This window comes from Bos grunniens, chromosome 10, assembly GCF_055505025.1.
Source record: "Bos grunniens cultivar Pamir isolate PY7600 chromosome 10, Bosgru_T2T1.0, whole genome shotgun sequence".
NCBI classification, from domain to species: Eukaryota; Metazoa; Chordata; class Mammalia; order Artiodactyla; family Bovidae; genus Bos; species Bos grunniens.
Window position 1 is genome coordinate 28,364,784 of NC_141174.1, and position 24,700 is coordinate 28,389,483.

The following is a 24,700-nucleotide window of genomic DNA, read 5'->3' on the forward strand; positions in this document are numbered from 1 at the left end:
ATTTGTTTATAAATAGGCCTGCTGCTTTTGTAGACAAGTATTAGAGAATACATTAATGACCAGAGTAGACTTTAAACATTCTGTTATCATCATTTCTACCATGGATGGATAAATGTTAGAAGAAAAATATTTTTTCTAACCATTTTCCCCCAAATGTTTATTTAATAGAGATACATGACTGTTATATAGAATAAGAAATGAGAGCTAGAGAAAGAATAAACTATTATAAATCACCCATAATCCTACCATTCACAGGAATATAGCTTGCCACATTTATGCTGTGTGATTTTATGAAATGCTTTATTTTATATGCTACCCACTCCAGTATTCTTGAGCTTCTTTTGTGGCTCAGCTGGTAAAGAATCCATCTGCAATGTGGGAGACCTGGGTTTGAAACCTGGGTTGGGAAGATCCCCTGGAGAAAGGAAAGGCTACCCACTCCAGTATTCTGGCCTGGAGAATTCCATGGATTGTATAGTCCGTAGGGTCGCAAAGAGTCAGACACCACTGAGCGTCACTTTCACTTATATGCTACCTACCCATTCGTAGTCTGTTTAAAGAATATGTCATAGTTTATCAATATCCTAGTATTGGGTATTTAAGATGGCTTAGAGTTATATTAAGGTAAACACTGAGAATGGAACTTGTCAGTCAAAGGGTACGCACATTTTAAAGTTTATATTATTTTTATTGTTTATTTCTCCTAAAAGATCAAATGTGCTGTAGCCAACATAAGTTTATGTGTGTCCTTTTTCAGAATAACATTGTTAAGAGCAGGCAGTGATCTTCTTTTAATCTTCATGAATATAATAGACAGTTTTATTATGTGAATTTTTATTCTTTCCAACACATAAATACCATAATCATTCCCATTTGTTAATATGGAAACTATGCTGTAAGAGAGTAAATGACTGCCTTGAAAGTGAAAGTCAAAGTCACTCAATCGTGTCAGACTCTTTGGGACCCCATGGACTACACAGCCCATGGAATTCTCCAGGCCAGAATATTGGGTAGCCTTTTCCTTCTCCAGGGGATTTTCCCAACCCAGGGATGGAACCCAGGTCTCCTGCATAGCAGGAGGTTTCCTTACCAGCTGTGCTTTAGATCACACATATTGAAACTTGGATTTGGACCAGATCTATACTACAGATGCTATGCTTTTAACCACTGTATGCCTTGTTGCATATTGTTATCTAGTAGACAAGTATCTCCTTATCACATCTTATTTGTTCCTATTTTTTCACATGTTTACGTTTCGAAACAGTGTTTCCCTATCCTTTATACTTATCATCTTCCTATATCCCCACAGATAAATCCCATTAGCTTTTGATTGGAGTTGCATTGTCATAATCTCAGAGTTAAAACATACCACTGAGGCCATCTGAAAACTTGTACAGGTTGTCAGATGAAATGTGGTGAGCTCATGAGAAGCAATTAAAGATATTGGAAATACATCTTCTACTGCAGAGTTAGAGGTTCCACTCTTAGAAGCCAATGTGAAGATCAAAATTCCATAGTTTGGGTGCAAACTGGAGGTAGTGTAGGTGAGTATGAGGAACAAAATGCTAGATTTTGTGCATTTTGTGCAAAATGCAGTAGGGAGACTTGAGTTCTGGTCAGCTGGCCTTCCAGTCAAGTTGCCATTTTCCAGTGAATGACCAATCACTTAAACTCATTTGGTCTCAGAATATATATTCTTTCATGATCTTTAAATTGTTTTTAAGTTTAGGTATATTTGGTATTAAGTATAAGTTTCAGATATACAACACAGTGATTCGCAATTTTTAAAGGTTATACTTCATTTATAATATTTTAAATATTGGCTATATTCCCTGTCTGTATAGTATATGCTTGTAGCTTATTTATTTTGTACATAGTAGTATATGTTTTATTATTTTGTACATGGTAGTTTGTACTTCATAATCCTTTTCCCCTGTCTTTCCTCTTCCCCTCTTCCATCTTCCCACTGGTAACCACTAGTTTGCTCTCTACATCTGTGGGTTTGTTTCTTTTATGTTATATTCACTGGTTTTATTTTTTTAGATTCCACATATTTGCAACAACATGGATACACTTGAAGGGTATTACGCTTAGTGATCTTTCCATTTCCAAAATTAAATTTTGGAAAGATTTTTTTGAGAAATGTTAGTAGTTTCTTTTTATCAGGAAAAATCAGAAAATAGGGTCTCAATTAATAGTTTAATATTGTAATCCTTGTATCCAACTTTAGCTTGACAGTAAATGAGAAATTAATGGAAAGCAAAAGCAGTTTTCTGAGAGAAAACCAGTTACTGTAAGAGGAGAAACAAGCCAGCCTAGTCACTGAGTTATATCCATTGTTTCCATTAAGATCCCTCTTGCTTAATGGCACAATTTAAATGCAAGAACCTTCAAGAGAACTATGCCCATTTAATCTGACAGTTATTACTTGACTTCAGAGTACCTTGAAAAGTAGTTAAATCAATGGCTACATAATTTTAGCATTTTTAAATGGTTGATATACTTCAATAAATCACTGTATGATTAGAAGTAAGTTATTTATTCAGCCATTCTCAAGACCCTTGAGAACCATCCTTCCATATGGTAAGGAAAGAAGCAAATGAAACTAAAACCTCAAACTCAAAATCCTCTTTACTGTTCATGGTAGCACTTCATTATCATTTAAATGTTCTGTTAGAGGGATTTTGATTTAATAATGTTTTATTAACTGTAATAAAATATTGTATGGTTAGAGGAAAAATGGAAAATTCTTTTTAAATGGAGGTGAAATTCTGAGAAATTTTATTAAGAAAGCATAAATATTTAGAAACATATTGATGTGTAGGTTGGTATTTATCAATACATTAAAGATTTGTTTCCTGTTCCAGTATTTAATAATAAATGTTGATTAAACCTCTATTTATATTAAAGATATTGTTCTAGTCTCTGGAATTGCAATGGTGAGTGGGAGAGTGCGTGTTCTACAGGACTCCAAGTCTAACAGACTGATTAAGTCAATTTCACTCTCTTTGACCTACTGATAATCTTTTATAATTATACCAAGTGGCACTTGGCCCCCAGGTCTGGAGAACCTGGAAGAATGTATAGACCAAGAATTGAAGGGTAACAGACACACATTTAGTGAATATAATGGTGAGTCAGAATTTGATTCTGTTTCTTAGGGTTCTAATTCCAAATTTCATGCTCTTTGCCCTGCACCACTCAATCTAAACCTATTGTGTTCCAGACACTATACCAGGCACTGGCGATGAAGCTGAACAAGATAGGTAAGGTCTTTGCTTTAAAAAACCTACAGTCTAGTGGGGGACACAGAAAAATAATTGTGTGAATTATTAATATTTTCTAATCCCTAATAAAAATCTAAATAATTTTGAAGTGTTAGCATTCAGTGTAAAAGAAGAAATTAAAAAAAAAATCTTTGGTATTCTTTCTTAACATAGAGAAGGCTGATTCTGCTTGCATTGAGAGTGGTGAGTAAATGTGCTACTCCTAAATCTACTGTGCTCTGTGATTTAACTGAATCTTTGTGAAGAGGAACTAAAAAGCCTCTTGATGAAAGTGAAAGTGGAGAGTGAAAAAGTTGGCTTAAAGCTCAACATTCAGAAAACTAAGATCGTAGCATCTGGTCCCACCACTTCATGGCAAATAGATGGGGAAACAGTGGAAACAGTGTCAAACTTTATTTTTTTGGGCTCCAAAATCACTGCAGATGGTGATTGCAGCCATGAAATTAAAAGACACTTACTCCTTGGAAGGAAAGTTATGACCAACCTAGACAGCATATTAAAAAGCAGAGACATTACTTTGCCAACAAAGGTCAGTCTTGTCAAGGCTATGATTTTTCCAGTGGTCATGTATGGATGTGAGAGTTGGACTGTGAAGAAAGCTGAGTGCCGAAGAATTGATGCTTTGGAACTGTGGTGTTGGAGAAGACTCTTGAGAATCCCTTGGACTGCAAGGGGATCCAACCAGTCCATTCTAAAGGAGATCAGTCCTGGGTGTTCATTGGAAGGACTGATGCTGAAGCTGAAACTCCAATACTTTGGCCACCTCATGTGAAGAGTTGACTCATTGGAAAAGACCCTATTGTTGGGAGGGATTGTCGGCGGGAGGAGAAGGGGACAATAGAGGATGAGATGACTGGATGGCATCACTGACTTGATGGACATGAGTTTGGGTAAACTCCTGGAGTTGGGGATGGACAGGGAGGCCTGGTGTGCTGCGATTCATGGGGTCAGAAAGAGTCAGACACGACTGAGTGACTGAACTGAACTGAACTATGTATATTTTGTGCTGTGTTGTGAGTAGTTGCTCAGTTGTAACTGAGTAGTTGCTCTTTGCAACCCCATGGACTGTAGCCCGCCAGGCACCTTTGTCTATGGGGTTCTCCAGCCAAGAATACTGTAGTGGGTTGCCATGCCCTCCACCAGGGGATCTTCCCAACCCAGTAATCTTTCCAACCCAGGTCTCCTGCCTTGAAAGTGGGTTCTGTACCGTCTGAGCCACATATGTACATGTTACAATGAGGTGATTTTCGACTACTACCTTGTAAATACCCTGAAGCAAACTAATAGCATTATTGTGACAAGTGTTGTTTTTAATTATCAATAGGAGATATGTAATTTTATTTGACTGAATTGGTATAATTACAACAAAGAACAATGAAAATTCAAATTTTAGTGAGCTTAAGCTGCCTAAAATTGGGATGAATGTTAGATTAATACTGAGACTCAGGTTCAATCCCTGGGTCAGGAAAATCCTCTGGAGAAGGAAATGGCAGCCTACTCCAGTGTTCTTGCCTGGGAAATGCCATGGACAGAGGAGCCTGGCGGGCTACAGTCCATGGGGCCACAAAGATCCGAACACAACTTAGCAACTAGAGAGCAGCAGTGGCAGCGGCAGCAGGGTTTTCAATACTGAAAAAAAAAGTTCTTGTATTTGTATTTGTAAAAGTATTTGTATTGGGGTAAAGAAAAGCTGCTTTCATTTTTACAGATGTTTAGTATGTACTCTGAAAAAAAAAGCAAATTTTATTTTCTTAGATTCCTTTAACAACTTCAGTTCCCTTAAAAACTTTTTAATGAACAGATTTCAGAAAGCCATAAGGTCTTACTTAAACTAAGAAACATACAATACCACAATAAGAAAGTACAGAATGAATATATTAGTAGGGGTACTACCGTCGAACTTGTTACTTATGTAGAAAACCTAGTGAAAAAGACCTGATTCTGTAATCAAAATTTAGTAGAGTACCAGAGCTAGTATATTTGATAGTAGATTTATCTTTAATTGGTTTTAAGAAAGTTCTTGTAGTAAAATCTCCTTACAAATTCACAGAGGAAGAATTTCATTTATCTGACATTTTGAGGGCTATTGTAAAAGGTTCAAAAGTAAGACAAAGAGATATTAAAAAACAAAAACAAACCAAAATAAACAAGCAAATGAACAAAAAAACCCAGTCTAATTCTTCCTTTTTGATAGCTTAGTTTTAAAGTATATTATAGAAGATTCAGAAGAGCTGATAGAAAGCCCCAAGTCTTAATTATATGACATTTACTTTCTAACTAATAAAACATGTGACCTGATATCACTTAATCTTGATATACTTTTGTTTGCTATTGGCAATGATACATAAAAATGTCAGTGTGAAAGCATGAGTTATTTCACAGAAGTGAATTTTCCAGATAACTTTGTACCTTCCTGCACAATTATTTAAACAGAAATTTGAGAAAAGTCTTTCAAATGATACTATATATTTTCTTTATACTGTATATTATATATTACGTAAATTAAGAAAATATTTTCATCACCAGGAGCACTATACCTCCTCATGAATTTGGACACATGCTCGTACTAGTTTAACACCTTAATTCCAAATACCATAATAGGGTAAGGCAGTTTTGTTACTATAATCTTAAGGGTAACCTTTTAAAATAGTGTATCAAATGTATCCTTTTTGTTAATATATACATATGTTTTCACACAAAATTAGACTTCTCATAAAATTAAAACAAATATAAAACAAGATAATATAAGGCATGCATAAACACTTCCACATACATTTACAAGGAAAGGATTAAATACAATGTAGGTGTCCAACCACCTGAAGTCTAATTTTTATTGAACTTGCTCTTATTGAGATTTTGTTTTTCTGGAAAGCTGAATTAAAAAAGAGAAATAATGTCTATTAAAGGAAGAAAACATATTTGCCTAAACACTAAAATACTTTCTGCTGCCATTAGACCCAAAGAGGACTTTGTTATGCAAATCTTTTGTTTGCAAACAAGAGAGTTTATTGATTAAGATGGGAATCAGCAAAGTTTTTATAGAAAGGACAGGAAAGTACAAAGTTTAGAGTTTGTGGGCCATGTGGGCTTTGTCTCAACTACTAAACTTTGCAATTGTAGCATGAAAAGAGCCACAGACAAAATGTAAATAATGAACATTGCTGTTTCCCAATAAAAGCTTATTTATAGTCACATTAATTTGAATTTCATATATTTTAACATGCCATAAAACATTACTTTCCTTTTTTTCACTAATCACTTAAAAATGTAAAAAACATTCTTAGCTCACTGGCCATCCAAACACAGGTGACAGTCCGCATTTGGCTCTCAGGTCTTAGTTGGCTGACCTCTGCTTAAGATTATTATATCTCTAGTCAGATTGCTGATTTCTATCCTATTTAAAATTGCAGCATCTCTACCCTTAGAGTCTTTAGGTCCCTTCTTTTATTTAATTTTCTTCACAGAACTTATCACAACCTTAAGTACTGTATATATAGTTCATTTCTTTATTTGTTGTGTCACTATTAAAATAAACATTTCACACAGGCAAGGAGTTTTGTTTCTTGTGTTCATTGCTAAATAATTAGCACCTAGTGACTGGTACATGTTATATGATCAGTAAATACTTATTTTATCAATAGGTATCAGTCAGTTCAGTTCAGTCGCTCAGTTGTGTCCGACGCTTTGTCACCCCATGAATTGCAGCACACCAGGCCTCCTTGTCCATCACCATCTCCCGGAGTTCACTCAGACTCATGTCCATCGAGTCGGTGATGCCATCCAGCCATCTCATCCTCTGTCGTCCCTTTCTCCTCCTGCCCCCAGTCCCTCCCAGCATCAGAGTCTTGTCCAATGAGTCAACGCTTCACATGAGGTGGTCAAAGTACTGGAGTTTCAGCTTCAGCATCAGTCCTTCCAATGAACACCCAGGACTGATCTCCTTTAGAATGGACTGGTTGGATCCCCTTGCAGTCCAAGGGATTCTCAAGAGTCTTCTCCAACACCACAGTTCCAAAGCATCAATTCTTCAGCACTCAGCTTTCTTCACAGTCCAACTCTGACATCCATACATGACCGCTGGAAAAACCAGTCTTGGTTTTAGCCTTGACGAGACGGACCTTTGTTGGCAAAGTAATGTCTCTGCTTTTTAACATGCTGTCTAGGTTGGTCATAACTTTCCTCCCAAGGAGTAAGTGTCTTTTAATTTTATGGCTGCAGTCACCATCTGCAGTGATTTTGGAGCCCAAAAAAATAGTCTGACACTGTTTCCACTGTTTCCCCATCTATTTGCCATAAAGTGATGGGACCAGATGCCATGATCTTCGTTTTCTGAATGTTGGGCTTTAAGCCAACTTTTTCACTCTCCTCTTTCACTTTCATGAAGAGGTATAGTTCTGATGTTTATAGGACATATAAATTTGGAAGCCATTAATATATACAATGCCATAAGCATTTAGCTGTGATAACTCAAAATGACACTGTAACTACGAAAGAGAAAAGAGAATAAGATCAAACTTTGAGAAGCTCCTACATTTAGGTGAAAAAATGAGAAAAGGCCTGAAAGAACATTGAAAAGTGGTTGGTGATATCAGATCAAAAGCAGAAATATTTGATTTCATGGAAGTCAAAAGAGAAAATGAACAACTATCTTGAAATCTTCTAAAATATAAATGAAACGTGAAACATTCTGCTTGGATTTTTCAACATAGAACATATTGGTGGACTTGATATAATAGAAGCAGATTTTTTAGAGTAGTGGAGACAGATGCAACATTGAAGTGAGGAGCAGTAATGTGTAGTAATTAGGAGTGTGATTTTCGCATAGGGATGATCAAATTAACATATGGTAACGTTGTGTGTGCATGCTAAGTTGCTTCAGTTGTGTTCGGCCAGGTCCTCTGTCCATGGAGATTCTCCTGGCAAGAATACTGGAGGGGGTTGCAATTCCTACTCCTGGGGATCTTCCCGACAAAGGAATTGAACCCGTTTCTCAGTCTTCTGCATTGGCAGGTGGGTTCTTTACCACTAGTGCCACAATGACACAAGTTAATAAATCTAAAAAATAGTCCCAAACATATGAGGAGACATTATATATGACAGAGACCGACCAACATATAAATACATGAGCGAGAAAGGCAAGACCATAAATGTTATTGGGCTTAATGGGGAAAACAAAGTTCAGTTTGACCTCTTTTTTCCCACAGTTTCATATGAAACCACAAAGGACCTCAAATAGCCAAAGCAATCTTGAGAAAGAACAAAACTGGAAACATCATACTTAACTGATAACAAAATACTTAAAATATCTGCAGTCATTAAAATATGTGGTACAAGCATAAAGACAGACATATAGACCAAGGAACACAAAACAAAGCCTAGAATTTTATTGGCGCATAGATAGTCAACTGATCTTTGATAAGGGTGCTAAAAATTCACAATGGGGAAAAGGTAGTCTTCAATAATTGGTGTTTGGAAAATGGACATTTGCATGTGAAAGAATGAAATTGGGTTCTCACCTGAAAAAGTAAAGTCACTCAGTTGTGTCCAACTCTTTGTGACCCCATGGACTGTAGCCTACCAGACTCCTCTGTCCATGGGATTTTTCAGGCAAGAATACTAGAGTGGGTTGCCATTTCCTTATCCAGGGGATTTTCCCGACCCAGGGATTGAACCCAGATCTTGGATCGAAACCAGGTCTCCCACATTGCAGGCAGATTCTTTACCCTCTAAGCCACCAGGGAAGCCCCCCAAATCAACAAAAATCAACTCAAAATGAATTAAGAAATTGCTAAGACCAATGTCAAGAAGCGTTCCCCTGTGTTTTCTTCCAAGAAATTTAGAGTTTCAGGTCTTATATTTAAATCTTTGCAGTGATTTTTTGGATATAACCAATAGCACAGGCAACAAAAGCAAAAAATAGAAAAATGGGACTATACCAAAGAAAAAGGCTCCGCACAGCAAAGGAAGAAGATAATAGGTGAAAAGACAACTTATAGAATGGGAGAAAAATATTTGCAAACCCCATATCTGATGAGAGATTAATATCCAAAATATATAAGGAACTCACAAAACTTAATAGTGAGAAAACCAAATAACCCAATTTAAAAATAGGCGAAAGTCATGAATAGACATTTCTCCATAAAAAACATACAATAGCCAACAGATATAAGAAAATGCTATGTTATAGAAAGAGCAAAGGGACTTTAAGTCACCCAGACCATGAATTTATTATCAACTTTGTAAAATGGAAATAAGATCTGCTTTGTATCATTTTTATATGGATTAAAATAGTGGTGTCATTTTCTATTTCTTTCAAAGTGCAAGCCAATTGAACCTAAGAAAACAATATTGAAATCCCTGCCAAGCTATATTTGAACCTTAGAAGAGGGATATTTTGTTTCCTACTCACTAGATACTGTGATTTCAAAATAGGCTGAAGGCTGCTGACTATTCAGGGGGCAAGATAACTTCTGAGTCACTCAGGTCTTTGGACTTTCCCAGAATGTTACTCATATTTCATTGATAAAATGCATTAGTTTTAGTTATTGTTGTTGTTAACCTATCTTAATCAGAAAGCTAGAAACTTCTGAAGGTAGTGGCTGTATATATATTTTTTGTCTATATCTGAAAGACAAATCATTCTAGAATTCATAGGTGACCATTAACCAATGAGAAAATGAAATAGCAAACTGATAGAATTATGAATTTAGGGAAGGAGTTATTCCCTTTACTCCTTTGATACTGCTTTCTCAGTTTATTAGATTAGTTACAATTTGCAAAGCTAATATCATTAAAGGATTCACTAAATGAAAATAAAATAATTGCATAAAGATTTTGTTCAGATATAAAACATCACTAAATCCAAATAAATTCTTTGTCTCAGTGAGATTTTCAGTACAGTTTTGAAGGGTCTTGGCATTTAAGAAGATGAAACTGGAATATTTTATAGAGAGCTCTGTTATAAATTGCAAAATTACAGCTTGATTTCCCAGAGCAAAGTGTTTTTTGGCTAAAGCCTTTGGCTTTGTGCTGGAGACTAATGGCTCAGGTCAGAGGTTTGGCATTGGGTTTACCCTGGGCCAGAGGGACAAACTGTAGTTGTCTCTGATGAGATTAAGCTAATCTTCCAGCCAAGCTGGCTCATGTAAATCCAAAGCATACTCCTACTGAGGGGCATACTCAAGTATTTTTGGCTTCATGAAAAGTAATGCTTAATAAAAGTATATTAATGTCACCAAATGCAATACTCTGTTATTAGCTGATGTTCTAGAGACAATGGTTGTTTGAAGGGATAGTTGTCCCTTCCTGGAAAGGGAGAGAAAAAACTTTTAGTTTTTGTTAATACAAAACTCTTAACTTTATTTAAAAAAAATTATTTTGAGGTAATTGTAGATCACACGCAGTTGTAAGAAATAACATAGAGAGGATCTACCTTTCCCCCAGTTTACCATATAAACAGGAAGTTGACATTGATATGAATCATCAACTTTATTGAAATTTCACCAGTTTACACACACTAATTTCTGTGTATGTGTGTGTATGAGTGTGTGTGTGTGTGCTTGGTTCTACAGCAAACAATTTTATCACAACATAAATTCATGCAACCACCGCTACAGTCAAGGTACAGGGCAGTTCCGTCACTGGGCTCACCTTTCACTGCCACAGTCACCTCCCTCCCCTGCACCTTCCTAAACCCTGGCAACCACTAATCTGTTTTCCAGCACTTTAATATTGTCATTTCAAGAATGCTGTATAAATAGAACCATGTAAACTTGTAGCTTCTTTCATTATGCATAATTCCCTTGAGATCTATCTAAATTCTTGCATGTATTGCTAGTTTTGTTCCTTTTTATTACTGAATGGATGCTATGGCATAGATTTACTACAGCTTGTTCAACTGTTCACCCACTGAAGAAAATTTACATTGCTTCCATTTGGAGCTATTACAAATAGAACTATAAACGTTTGTGGGCAGGTTTTTGTGTGGACATTAATTTTCATTTTTCTGACATAAATGCCCAGAGTGTAATTGTTAGGTCATATGTTAAGCACATTTTTAGTTTTGTATGAAACCGCCAGAGTAGATATACAATTTTGTATACTCACCAGCATTATATGGATAAACTAATTTCTTTGCATCTTCTCATCATTTGGGGTCATCATATTTCTTATATTAGGTGTACAATGATACCACATTGTGGGTTTCATTTTCATTATGGCTAATCATGGTGAACATACTTTCATGTGCTTAGTTTTTAATCTGTATAGTCTCTTTAGTAAAACATCTTTCATGTCTTTTCTTCTAAATGGATTTTTTTAAACATTGAGTTTTGATACTTTTAATATATTTTAGATATTTGTCTCTTGTTAGATATGTGCAGGTATTTTTTTTTCCAGTTTGTAGTTGGTTTTTTCATTCTCTCCAAGTTTTATAGTCTTGCATTTTATATTTAAGTTCATGATACATTTTGAGTTAACTTTCTGTGTAAGATGTAACGTTTAGGTGGAAGTTGGCTTTTTCCCCCAATATATGTCCAATTTTTCCAGCACCATTTGTTGAAAAGACTATATTTGCTAGTATTGTGCTGTCTTCATTGCTGCAGTGATAGAATATGCCATAACACTGGATAGGGTGGTTTCTACTACCTTGTTCCTTTTTCGATGTTCTTAGCTATTCTAGATATTACACTTTTCTGTTTACATTTAAGAATAAGCTTGTCTATGTCTACCAAGAAACTTTGCTGGAATTTTGATAGGAATTGCATTAAAGTTATAGATAAATTTGGGGAGAATTTCCCAATTAATTACTATCAATATGTTGAGTCTTCCAATTCACTAATATTGTATATCTCTCCACTACTTTAGATGTTCTTTGATTTTTTTCATCAACATCTTGTAATTTTCAGAATATAGATCCTGTCCATATTTTGATAGATTTGCTATTTTATAGATTATAGATGATACTATATTTTAAGTTTCATTTCCACATGTTCATCATTATGTTTTAGTTTCTTGACTATTTCTTTGGCTCTACTGTCATCTATTGCTTTTCCTCATAGTCAGCATGCACTGCCTGCAAAATTTCTAATAATTTGCTGTCTTTGATTTGCCATGGGCAGAAACTTGATCATGATTGCAGGATCTGGGACTCTGGTAGAGTTCCTTAAAGAATCAAGTGACATCATCAGTGAAATGGAGATGAAAAATAGTGGTACCTACTTCATGGGGTGCCTATGAAAACTAAATCATAATATACAAAAATCATAGTATTCAATATGGAATAAATATTCCATATATTGAATGGTTAAAAAAAAGAATGGTTGAATTCAATATATGGTTAACAAAAAAAGAATCAAGTGACCTCTGAGGCAGATATCATATGCTTGCAAGTCTTCTTCTTTTCATGGGCAGGTTTACTTACTCTTGTGTTCATGGCTATTTTCTGGATGATGAAAATTGCAAGTTTGATTACTGACATGTATGGTTTCTCAGCAATGAGGACAATAGTGACAAATATCAATGAAAGTAATACATAAATCATTTTCATTTTGGGTTAATTTCCCCAAAATCCTTTTAATAATGTCAACATAACATGCTATATCAAAAAGATAATTTGGTTTCTGGAATATTGTAGAAGACTGATGAGTTTTGACAGAATTTCTTAAACTTACAAAAAAGCATATGTATTTCCCCTGTGCTATTAAATGGACTCATGTAAATAAGAAAAGTTTATTTTTGGTCCTAAAACATTGGAACAGTTTAGTCACCGTGACAACATACATACTATTCAGTTCAGTTCAGTTTAGTCACTCAGTCGTGTCCGACTCTTTGCGACCCCATGAACCACAGCACGCCAGGCCTTGCTGTCCATTACTAACTCCCAGAGTCCACCCAAACCCATGTCCATCGTGTCGGTGATACCATCCAACCATCTCATCCTCTGTCATCCCCTTCTCCTCCCGCCCTCAATCTTTCCCAGCATCAGGGTCTTTTCAAATGAGTCAGCTCTTTGCATTAGGTGGCCAAAGTATTGGAGTTTCAGCTTCAACATCAGTCCTACCAATGAACACCCAGGACTGATCTCCTTTAGGATGGACTGGTTGGATCTCCTTGCAGTCCAAGGGACTCTCAAGAGTCTTCTCCAACACCACAGTTCAAAAGCATCAATTCTTCGGCATGCAGCTTTGTTTAGAGTCCAACTCTCACATCCATACAGGACCACTGGAAAAACCATAGCTTTGACTAGACGGACCTTTGTTGGCAAAGTAATGTCTCTGCTTTTTAACATGCTGTCTAGGTTGGTCATAACTTTCCATCCAAGGAGCAAGCGTCTTTTAATTTCATGGTTGCAATCACCATCTGCAGTGATTTTGGAGCTCAAAAAAATAAAGTCAGCCACTGTTTCCCCCGTTTCCCCAACTATCTGCCATGAAGTGATGGGACTGGATGCCATGATCTTAGTTTTCTAAATGTTGAGTTTAAGCCACCTTTTTCACTCTCCTCTTTCACTTTCAAGAGGCTCTTTAGTTCTTCTTCACTTTCTGCCATAAGGGGTGGTGTCATCTGAACATCTGAGGTTATTGATATTTCACTAGCTTTGTAGTGATGCTTCCTAAGGCCCACTTGACTTCACATTCCAGGATGTCTGGCTTTAGGTGAGTGATCACACCATCGTGATTATCTGGGTTGTGAAGATCTTTTTTGTACAGTTCCTCTGTGTATTCTTGCCACCTCTTGATATCTTCTGCTTCTGTTAGGTCCCTACCACTTCTGTCCTTTACTGAGCCCATCTTTGCATGAAATGTTCCCTTGGTATTTCTAATTTTCTTGAAGAGGTCTCTAGTCTTTCCCATTCTATTGCTTTCCTCTATTTCTTTGCATTGATCACTGAGGAAGGCTTTCTAATCTCTCCTTGCTATTCTTCAGAACTCTGCATTCAAATGGATGTATCTTTCCTTTTCTCCTTTACTTTTCAATTCCCTTCTTTTCACATCTATTTTTACGGCCTCCTCAGACAGCCATTTTGCTTTTTTGCATTTCTTTTTCTTGAGGATGGTCTTGATCCCTGTCTCCTGTACAATGTCACGAACCTCCATCCATAGTTCCTCAGGCACTCTGTCTGTCAGATCTAGTCCCTTAAATCTATTTCTCACTTCCAATACTTCCAATGTATAGTCATAAGGGATTTGACTTAGGTCATACCTGAATGGTCTAGTGCTTTTCTTCACTTTCTTCAGTTTCAGTCTGAATTTGGTAATAAGGAGTTCATGATCTGAGCCACAGTCAGCTGCCAGTCTTGTTTTTGCTGACTGCATAGAGCTTCTACATCTTTGGCTGCAGAAAATGTAACCAATCTGATTTCAGTGTTGACCATCTGGTGATGTCATGTGTAGAGTCTTCTCTTGTGTTGTTGGAAGAGGGTGTTTGTTATGACCAGTGAATTCTCTTGGCAGAACTTTATTTGCCTTTGCCTTGCTTCATTCTGTAATCCAAGGCCAAATTTGCCTGTTACTCCAGGTGTTTCTTGACTTCCTACTTTTGCATTCCAGTCCCCTATAATGAAAAGGACATCTTTTGCGGGTGTTAGGTCTAGAAGGTTTTGTAGGTCTTCATAGAACCATTCAAGTTCAGCTTCTTTAGCATTACTGGTCGGGTCATAGACTTGGATTACCATGATATTGAATGGTTTGCCTTGAAAATGAACAGAGATCATTCTGCCGTTTTTGAGATTGCATCCAAGTACTGCATTTTGGACTCTTTTGTTGACTATGATGGCTACACCATTTCTTCTAAGGGATTCCTGCCCACAGTAGTAGATATAATTGTCATCTGAGTTAAATTCACCCATTCCAGTCCATCTTAGTTTGCTGATTCCTAGAATGTCGATTTTTTTCTCTTGCCATCTCCTGTTTGACCACTTCCAATTTGCCTTGATTCATGGACTTCACTTTCATTTTTCACTCTCATGCATTGGAGAAGGAAATGGCAACCCACTCCAGTGTTCTTGCCTTGAGAATCCCAGGGACAGGGGAGCCTGGTGGGCTGCCGTCTATGGGGTCGCACAGAGTTGGACACGACTGAAGCGACTTAGCAGCAGCAGCAGTAGCATGGACCTAACATTCCAGGGTCCTTTGCAATATTGCTCTTTACAGCATCAAACCTTGCTTCTATCACCATACTATTAAGTACATACTATTAAGTAGACAATTAAATAACTAGCAGCATTTGCTATTCTGTTTTCAGGTCTTATGAGCAGCACTGATACAAACTTAAGATGGTAGACACTGCATTTAGTGATAGAAATTCATTATGATGTACCAATAATTTAAGAAAAGTTATTTCAGTTATGTAAAGTGAAAAAGAGGTTTCACATTCATAAGATTCATTAATTATAAAATAGCCAAATCTCACTTTGGTTTGGCCTACATGGACCAGCTCACTTTCCCTCAAACATTCCTTAATAATACCCTCCTCTGAGCTGCTGCCAATTATTTCCTCTAAAGCTGGCTTCTTTTTTTGCAACTTGCTTACATTTCCCTGTAACTTTGACTAACTAGTGAGTGTGTTTTACTTTTCTGATGTGATAGGCAAGCAACTCACATGCAGAAACTGTAACTATTAATGCCATCTCCTATATGTTTTACATATAAAAGACATTCTATAGCAATGCTATGTAATTATTTAATGAAATTAGTCATGTCTCCTGTTCTATTCCATATGTGGTACAGCTTAATTCTATCCCAATTTGCCTAATGCTGATATTTTTAGTGGTTGCAAACTGGTGATAGTAATGATTTTCCATATAGTGTTTTATATGACACACCCATACATACACACACATAATGCATACAAATCATAGGCATAAAGATCAATATGTTTTTATGTATATACTATATAACTGCTACTTAGATCAAGATAAAAACATTTTTATCACTCAGAAAGTTGCATCTCATGCTATGCCCAGGTAAAAGGAATGGTCACCCACTCCAGTATTTTTCCCTGGAGAACTTCATGGACTGAGTCTGGGGAGCTACAGTCCATATGGTTGCAGATGTCGGACACAACGGAGGGACTAACACTTTCCCTTTCATATGCATATTTCACTTTCCCCACTCCGAAGTAATCAGTTTTAAAAATTGAGATATAATTCACATATAAATTTCACCATTTAAAAATGTACAATTCAGTAGTTTTTAGTATGAACAATGTTGTGTACCCATCACCATCCTCCAGAACATCTTCATCACCTGGAAAATAAACTTCAGCCACATTAGCGATAACTTTCTATTATCGCTTCCCCCAAGTCCTTGGAAAGGACTAATTTACTCTCTGTCTCTATGGATTTGCTAGTTCTGGACATTTCTTATAAGTTAAACCATATTCACATGATATATGGTCTTTTGTGACTGGTTTATTTCATTTAGCATGTCTTCCAGTTTTATCCATGTTACAACATGTATCAGTATTTTATTTATTTTTAATGAGTAAATAATATTTTCTTGCATGAATTTACTACACTTTGATTATTCATTTATCCATTGATGGACATTTGAGTTGTTTGTTGTAACCACGATTTTGATGCTAAACTTCATATAAGCGGAATCATACAGTATATATGTGATATTTAATTATATGGATATATCAAAGGTGCCATCTTCGTTCTATGGCTGATGAACATGAGGGTTGCTTCTAAGTTGGGGCTGTTATGTATAAACATATTATGAAATTTCTGTTAGTGAACATATTTACAGACTTCTGTAGTGTATATTAATAGGAATTAAATTGATGAGTTGTAGTATTGGTAGGAGTTTGGTTTTATTAAGAAGCTGTCAAAGAGTCTTGAAAGTGATAGTATTATTTGGCATTCCCACTAGAACACCTGGTAGACCAGTTGTTCCATATGTTCTCCACGTTCTTGGCATATTCTTGGTATATTGGCAGCCTTTTACATTTAAGCCATTGCAGTCTGTGTGTGTATATATTGCCATCTAATTGTGGTTTTAATTTGCATTTCCCCATATTTAATGAGTTTGAAAACCTTTAAAAATCACATTGTTTAGGTAATCTCTTTTGTAGTTGCCCAACTCATAAGTTTCTTTCTTTCTTTTTTGTAAATTAGGTTCTCTGACTATTTCCTATTGATTTGAAGAATTTTTTCATTTTATCTTGGATATGTCTCCTTTGAAAGATACATGTGTGACAAATATCTTCTTTTAATCTAAGGCTTATATTTCATTTTCTTAACTTTTAAAATTGTATTTATTATACAAGTTTTTTAAAATCGGTTTTAATGTAGTCTGTATGTTATTTCTTATAGCTTATTTATGCATGAAATACTGCCATAGAAAATTTAGGAGGAATACTTGAGCATGTAAATATTCAAGTAACTATACATTTTTTGTCTGTTCTAGTGGTCCCAGAGAGCTAAATTCCTGAGACATGTTACTAATAGTGAAGGGTCTAATTATAAGGAAGCTCTGTCTGGTATTGCTATCCCATTTCGATTATAAATAATAACAAAGCAGGCTTTATTCACTAAGAACATATTGATCAGTGTCCAGTCTGATAAATGTCAGCATATTGGGAGAGTGAATGGAAGAGCTTGGTGTTCTTTGAAAGATTTCTGGTTTTATACTACCTAGTCATTTTACACATTCATACATTACTATTTATTATGTATCTAAGTGTTAGAGTTATAAAATAATGTTTCATTTTAGAAATAATTGTCACCATAAGTATATATAAAGCCATATCAAATACCATCTACCTATATCTGATTTTCTAAGGACAGCATTTTTAGAAGTAAAATTAATGAATGAAGTATTGAGTTCAGTTCAGTTGCTCAGTCGTGTCTGACTCTTTGTGACCCCATGGACTGCAGCACGCCAGGCCTCCCTGTCTATCACCAACTCCTGGAGCCTACCCAAACTCATGTCCATTGAGTCGGTGGTGCCATCCAACCATCTCATCCTTTGTCGTCCCCTGCTCCTCCTGCCTTCAATCTTTCCCAGCATCAGGGTCTTTTCAAATGAGTCAGCTCTTTGTATCAGGTGGCCAGAGTATTGGAGTTTCAGCTTCAACATCAGTCCTTCCAATGAACACTCAGGACTGATTTCCTTTAGGATGGACTGTTGTTATTGATTTGCAAAGTCATGTCCGACTCTTTGCAACCCCATGGACTGTAGCACTCCAGGATTCCCTGACCTTCACTATCTCCCGGAGTTTGCTCAAATTCATGTCCATTGAATCAGTGATGCTATTTAACCATCTCATCCTCTGCCACCCACTTCTTTTGCCTTCAATATTTCCTAGCATCAGGGTCTTTTGCAATAAGTTGGCTCTTCACATTAGATGGCCAGAATTTTGGAGTTTCCGTTTCAGCATCAGTCATTCCAATGAATATTCAGGGTTGATTTCCTTTAGGATTGACTGGTTTGATCTTGCAGTCCTTGAGGAAAGTATATATATGTGTGTGTGTGTGTGTGTGTGTGTGTGTGTGTGTGTGTGTGCATGTGTGTGTAACACAGTGGTAAAGAATCTCCCTATCAAGGCAGGAGATGAGGGTTCAATCCCTGGGTCTGGAAGATCCCTGGAGTAGGAAATGGCAACTCATTCCAGTACTCTTGCCTGGATAATTCCAACGGTAGAAGAGCCTGGCAGGCTACAGTCCATGGCATCACAGAGAGTTGGACACAACTTAGTGATTTATTATATATATATATTATATATATATATATATATTATATATGTGTGTATGTATTTATATATATATAGTGTATTTATATTATATATATATATATATTCAGTTTTGTCAATACAGTCAGGTAACTCATTTCCACCTACAACATATGAGAGGAACTTCTTTTAAAGACGCCAGGAACATCATTTGCCATGGGTGACTTTTACAAATATGATGGCCAGATTGTTTCTAGTCTACTGGATAATTAATCAAATTACTTCTAAAATATAATTTTAGAAAATATTTTCACATGTGGAAAAGTATTCTTTTTAGTTATATTCAGTTCAGTTCTGATCAGTTCAGTCACTCAGTCATGTCCGACTCTTTGCGACCCCATGAACTGCAGCACACCAGGCCTCCCTGTCCATCACCAACACTTGGAGCCTGCCAAAACTCATGTCCATTGAGTTGGTGATGCCATCCAACCATCTCATCCTCTGTCGTCCTCTTCTCTTCCTGCCTTCAATCTTTCCCAGCACCAGGGTCTTTTCAAATGAGTCAGCTCTTTGCATCAAGTGGCCAAAGTATTGGAGTTTCAGCATCAACATCAGTCCTTCCAATGAACACCCAAGACTGATCTCCTTTAGGATGGATTGGTTGGATCTCCTTGCAGTCCAAAGGACTCTCAAGAGTCTTCTCCAACAATACAGTTCAAAAGCATCAATTCTTCGGTGCTCAGCTTTCTTTACAGTCCAACTCTCACATCCATACATGACTACTGGCAAAACCATAGTCTTGACTAGATGGACCTTTGTTGGCAAAGTAATGTCTCTGCTTTTTCATTTTTTTTAAAATTTTATTTTTAAACTTTACATAATTGTATTAGTTTTGCCAAATATCGAAATGAATCCACCACAGGTATACATGTGTTCCCCATCCTGAACCCTCTTCCCCCCTCTCTCCCCATACCATCCCTCTGGGTCATCCCAGTGCACTAGCCCCAAGCATCCAGTATCGAGCATCGAACCTGGACTGGCAACTCGTTTCTTACATGATATTTTACATGTTTCAATGTCATTCTCCCAAATCTTCCTACCCTCTCCCTCTCCCACAGAGTCCATAAGACTGTTCTATACATCAGTGTCACTTTTGCTGTCTCGTACACCAGGTTATTGTTACCATCTTTCTAAATTCCATATATATGCGTTAGTATACTATATTTATATTTTTCCTTCTGGCTTACTTCACTCTGTATAATAGGCTCCAGTTTCATCCACCTCATTAGAACTGATTCAAATGTACTTTTTTTAATGGCTGAGTAATACTCCATTGTGTATATGTACCACAGCTTTCTTATCCATTCATCTGCTGATGCGCATCTAGGTTGCTTCCATGTCCTGGCTATTATAAACAGTGCTGCGATGAACATTGGGGTACACGTGTCTCTTTCCCTTCTGGTTTCCTCAGTGTGTATGCCCAGCAGTGGGATTGCTGGATCATAAGGCAGTTCTATTTCCAGTTTTTTGAGGAATCTCCACACTGTTCTCCATAGTAGCTGTACTACTTTGCATTCCCACCAACAGTGTAAGAGGGTTCCCTTTTCTCCACACCCTCTCCAGCATTTATTATTTGTAGACTTTTGGATGGTAGCCATTCTGACTGGTGTGAAATGGTACCTCATAGTGGTTTTGATTTGCATTTCTCTGATAATGAGTGCTGTCTAGGTTGGTCATAACTTTCTTTCCAAGGAGTAAGCGTCTTTTAATTTCTTGGCGGCAATCACCATCTGCAGGAATTTTGGAGCCCATAAAAATAGTCAGCCACTGTTTTCACTGTTTCCCCATCTATTTGCCATGGAGTGATGGGACCGGATGCCATGATCTTAGTTTTCTGAATATTGAGCTTTAAGCCAACTTTTCACTCTCCACTTTCACTTTCATCAAGAGGCTTTTTAGTTCCTCTTCACTTTCTTCCATAAGGGTCATGTCATCTGCATATTTGAGGTTATTGAGATTTCTCCTGGCAATCTTGATTCCAGCTTGTGCTTTCTCCAGCCCAGCGTTTCTCATGATGTACTCTGCATATAAGTTAAATAAACTGGGTGACAATATACAGCCTTGATGTACTCCTTTTCCTATGCACATATAAAGGTACAGAGATGAGATAGAGAACAATAGAAACTCTAAATTTCACCAGAGTCCTACATTTGGAAAGTTAATAGTCCCAAACAGTAGTTTTCACAAGTTAAAAATTGATAACAATTACTATTTTTTTTTTCACTGATCATTTTACTAGAAAACGAAGACCATGAAAAGCTTGGTGGGAGTGGCTTTCTGTATTTTTTAAACAAAAACCTATGTCTCACTTTTGTATATGAAGTCTAGTCACAGAAAATTTATCTGTAAATTGAAACCTATGAATTTTAACCTATAATCATTCAATGGTTATAGCAGTCTCTGTTGTTAAAAATGTCTTTTTACTTTTAAATAATGGAAATTAATTTACTTTGGTTTTATTACATTTCTCTGAGTTAATTCTGTAGGAGTTTTGATACCCCAGGAATTGGCAGACTAACATCCAGTCAGCTGCTCTCCTTTGGTCCACATGGCTGCCTGGCTATACTCAAAATAATAATAAATAATAATAATAATAATAAGGTTAACTTTCTTTTCTTCCTATAAAGTGAATGAGAATTGAATTCCTGCAGAGAACACTGCTTCACTTGTTGGTAGTCTTGAGCTTTTCATTCCCAGGAAGGATAGTAAAAATGTTTTAGGTGCAAATGTCATTTGCTTGACATTTTTAACTAATTTTCACTAACTTAATACTAATTCAGTTGGACTGGTGAACAGGGATTAATTAGCAGGGCATAACTTAATTGCAACAAAGGGAGCAGGAATTTTGAAGAATGTGAACAATGACTTCAATGCCTATCAAAATGTCATCAATGTATTTATTCCATTGTTTTAAAAAAGAAAACTGGGAGATCATTTTCAGTAATCAACTATGATTAAAAAACTAGCACTATATTATTACTGATATAAGATTTTATAGATAAACAGTAAAATATTTTAAAGAAGTAAGAGATGTCAAGAGGGAGCTTGTTTAGTTCACTACCTTCAGGCACTTAAAATACAATTGTACTTATTATCCCCATTTTCAAATTAAAGATTTGTTGAAAATGAATTATAAGTGGTCTGTCTATGATCACTGAATTCAGGAGCAGTGGTAGGAGATACCTCCACTAAAACTAAAGCTCTCCAGCCCCTGTCTCATTACACTATACAGTTCTTTTGTTTCAGATGAAATTGCCATTTGTTTCTTTTTCAAATGCAAGCAGGAGATTTTAGAGACAGATTCTAAAATTGTGTAAGATACTCTCATATACTACCAATTAAGTGTAATTTGGTACAAATTTTCTGGGAAACAATTTGGCAAGAGCCTTAAAAATGTTTTTATACTTTACTCAGTAATTTTATTTCTAAAATTGCTATCCTTAAGACATTCTGATATAAAGTGTTGATGGCTAGAAAAAAAAAAGGTACAGGGTATTTGTTATGACTTGATTTATGAAAGGGAAAACTGAAAATCTCAATATCCTATTATAATACAATGGTTAAGTGAATTGTGTTATAATTATATTAGGAATAATTTTGCAGTGATTCAAATTATGTTTTTGAATCAGTATTTCATGGCATGGGAAATAATTATAACATGACATTGAGTGATTATAGCCTGAAATAAAACTTTAGAGACTCAAGTTTTATAAAAATACTTTACATGAGTATATGTGTACTCTGTTGTGTCCAACTCTTTGTGACCGCATAGACTGCAGCCCACCAGGCTTGTTTGTCCATGGGATTCTCCAGGCAAGAATACTGGAGTGGGTTGCCATGTCTTCTTCCAGGGCATCTTCTAGCCCAGGGATGGAATATCTCCTACACTGGCAGGTGAATTCTTTGCAACTAATTCCACATGGATCTCCTGTGTTGCAGGCAGATTCTTTACCATCTGAGCCACCATGGAAGCCCCTGTATGTGTATAAATATGTATAAATAATGAAAAAATTCTGTGTTCTTCTTTACAGTTTTTTGACTTACCATGTTTTGTTTAATGATGAGAATTAAAACACATTTTAACGTATAGTCAATCTCAATAGATGCAGAGAAAGCCTTTGACAAAATTCAACATCCATTTATGATAAGAACTCTCCAGAAAGCAGGAACAGAAGGAACATACCTCAACATAATAAAAGCTATATATGACAAACCCACAGCAAACATTATCCTCAATGGTGAAAAATTGAAAGCATTTCCTCTAAAGTCAGGAACAAGACAAGGGTGCCCACTTTCACCATTACTATTCAACATGGTTTTGGAAGTTTTGGCCACAGCAATCAGAGCAGAAAAAGAAATAAAAGGAATCCAAATTGGAAAAGAAGAAGTAAAACTCTCACTGTTTGCAGATGACATGATCCTTTACATAGAAAACCCTAAAGACTCCACCAGAAAATTACTAGAACTAATCAATGATTATAGTAAAGTTACAGGATATAAAATCAACACACAGAAATCCCTTGCATTCCTATACACTAATAATGAGAAAACTGAAAGAGAAATTAAGGAAACAATTCCATTCACCATTGCAACGGAAAGAATAAAATACTTAGGAATATATCTACCTAAAGAAACTAAAGACCTATATATAGAAAACTATAAAACACTGGTGAAAGAAATCAAAGAGGACACTAATAGATGGAGAAATATACCATGTTCATGGATTGGAAGAATCAATATAGTGAAAATGAGTATACTACCCAAAGCAATTTATAGATTCAATGCAATCCCTATCAAGCTACCAACGGTATTCTTCACAGAGCTAGAACAAATAATTTCACAATTTGTATGGAAATACAAAAAACCTCGAATAGCCAAAGCTATCTTGAGAAAGAAGAATGGAACTGGAGGAATCAACCTACCTGACTTCAGACTCTATTACAAAGCCACAGTTATCAAGACAGTATGGTACTGGCACAAAGACAGAAATATTGATCAATGGAACAAAATAGAAAGCCCAGAGATAAATCCACGCACATATGGACACCTTATCTTTGACAAAGGAGGCAAGAATATACAATGGATTAAAGACAATCTCTTTAACAAGTGGTGCTGGGAAAACTGGTCAACCACTTGTAAAAGAATGAAACTAGAACACTTTCTAACACCTTACACAAAAATAAACTCAAAATGGATTAAAGATCTAAACATAAGACCAGAAACTATAAAACTCCTAGAGGAGAACATAGGTAAAACACTCTCCGACATACATCACAGCAGGATCCTCTATGACCCACCTCCCAGAATATTGGAAATAAAAGCAAAAATAAACAAATGGGACCTAATTAAACTTAAAAGCTTCTGCACAACAAAGGAAACTATTAGCAAGGTGAAAAGGCAGCCTTCAGAATGGGAGAAAATAATAGCAAATGAAGCAACTGACAAACAACTAATCTCAAAAATATACAAGCAACTCCTACAGCTCAACTCCAGAAAAATAAATGACCCAATCAAAAAATGGGTCAAAGAACTAAATAGACATTTCTCCAAAGAAGACATACAGATGGCTAACAAACACATGAAAAGATGCTCAACATCACTCATTATCAGAGAAATGCAAATCAAAACCACTATGAGGTACCATTTCACGCCAGTCAGAATGGCTGCCATCCAAAAGT

The 24,700-nt window shown here is 36.2% G+C and overlaps 1 protein-coding gene across 6 annotated transcripts in view; it reads left to right on the forward strand.

The window, feature by feature from the left end:
* Nucleotides 1-24,700, forward strand: part of KCNH5 (potassium voltage-gated channel subfamily H member 5) — a 496,645-nt gene that overhangs the window by 354,689 nt on the left and 117,256 nt on the right. The window lies entirely within an intron of this gene.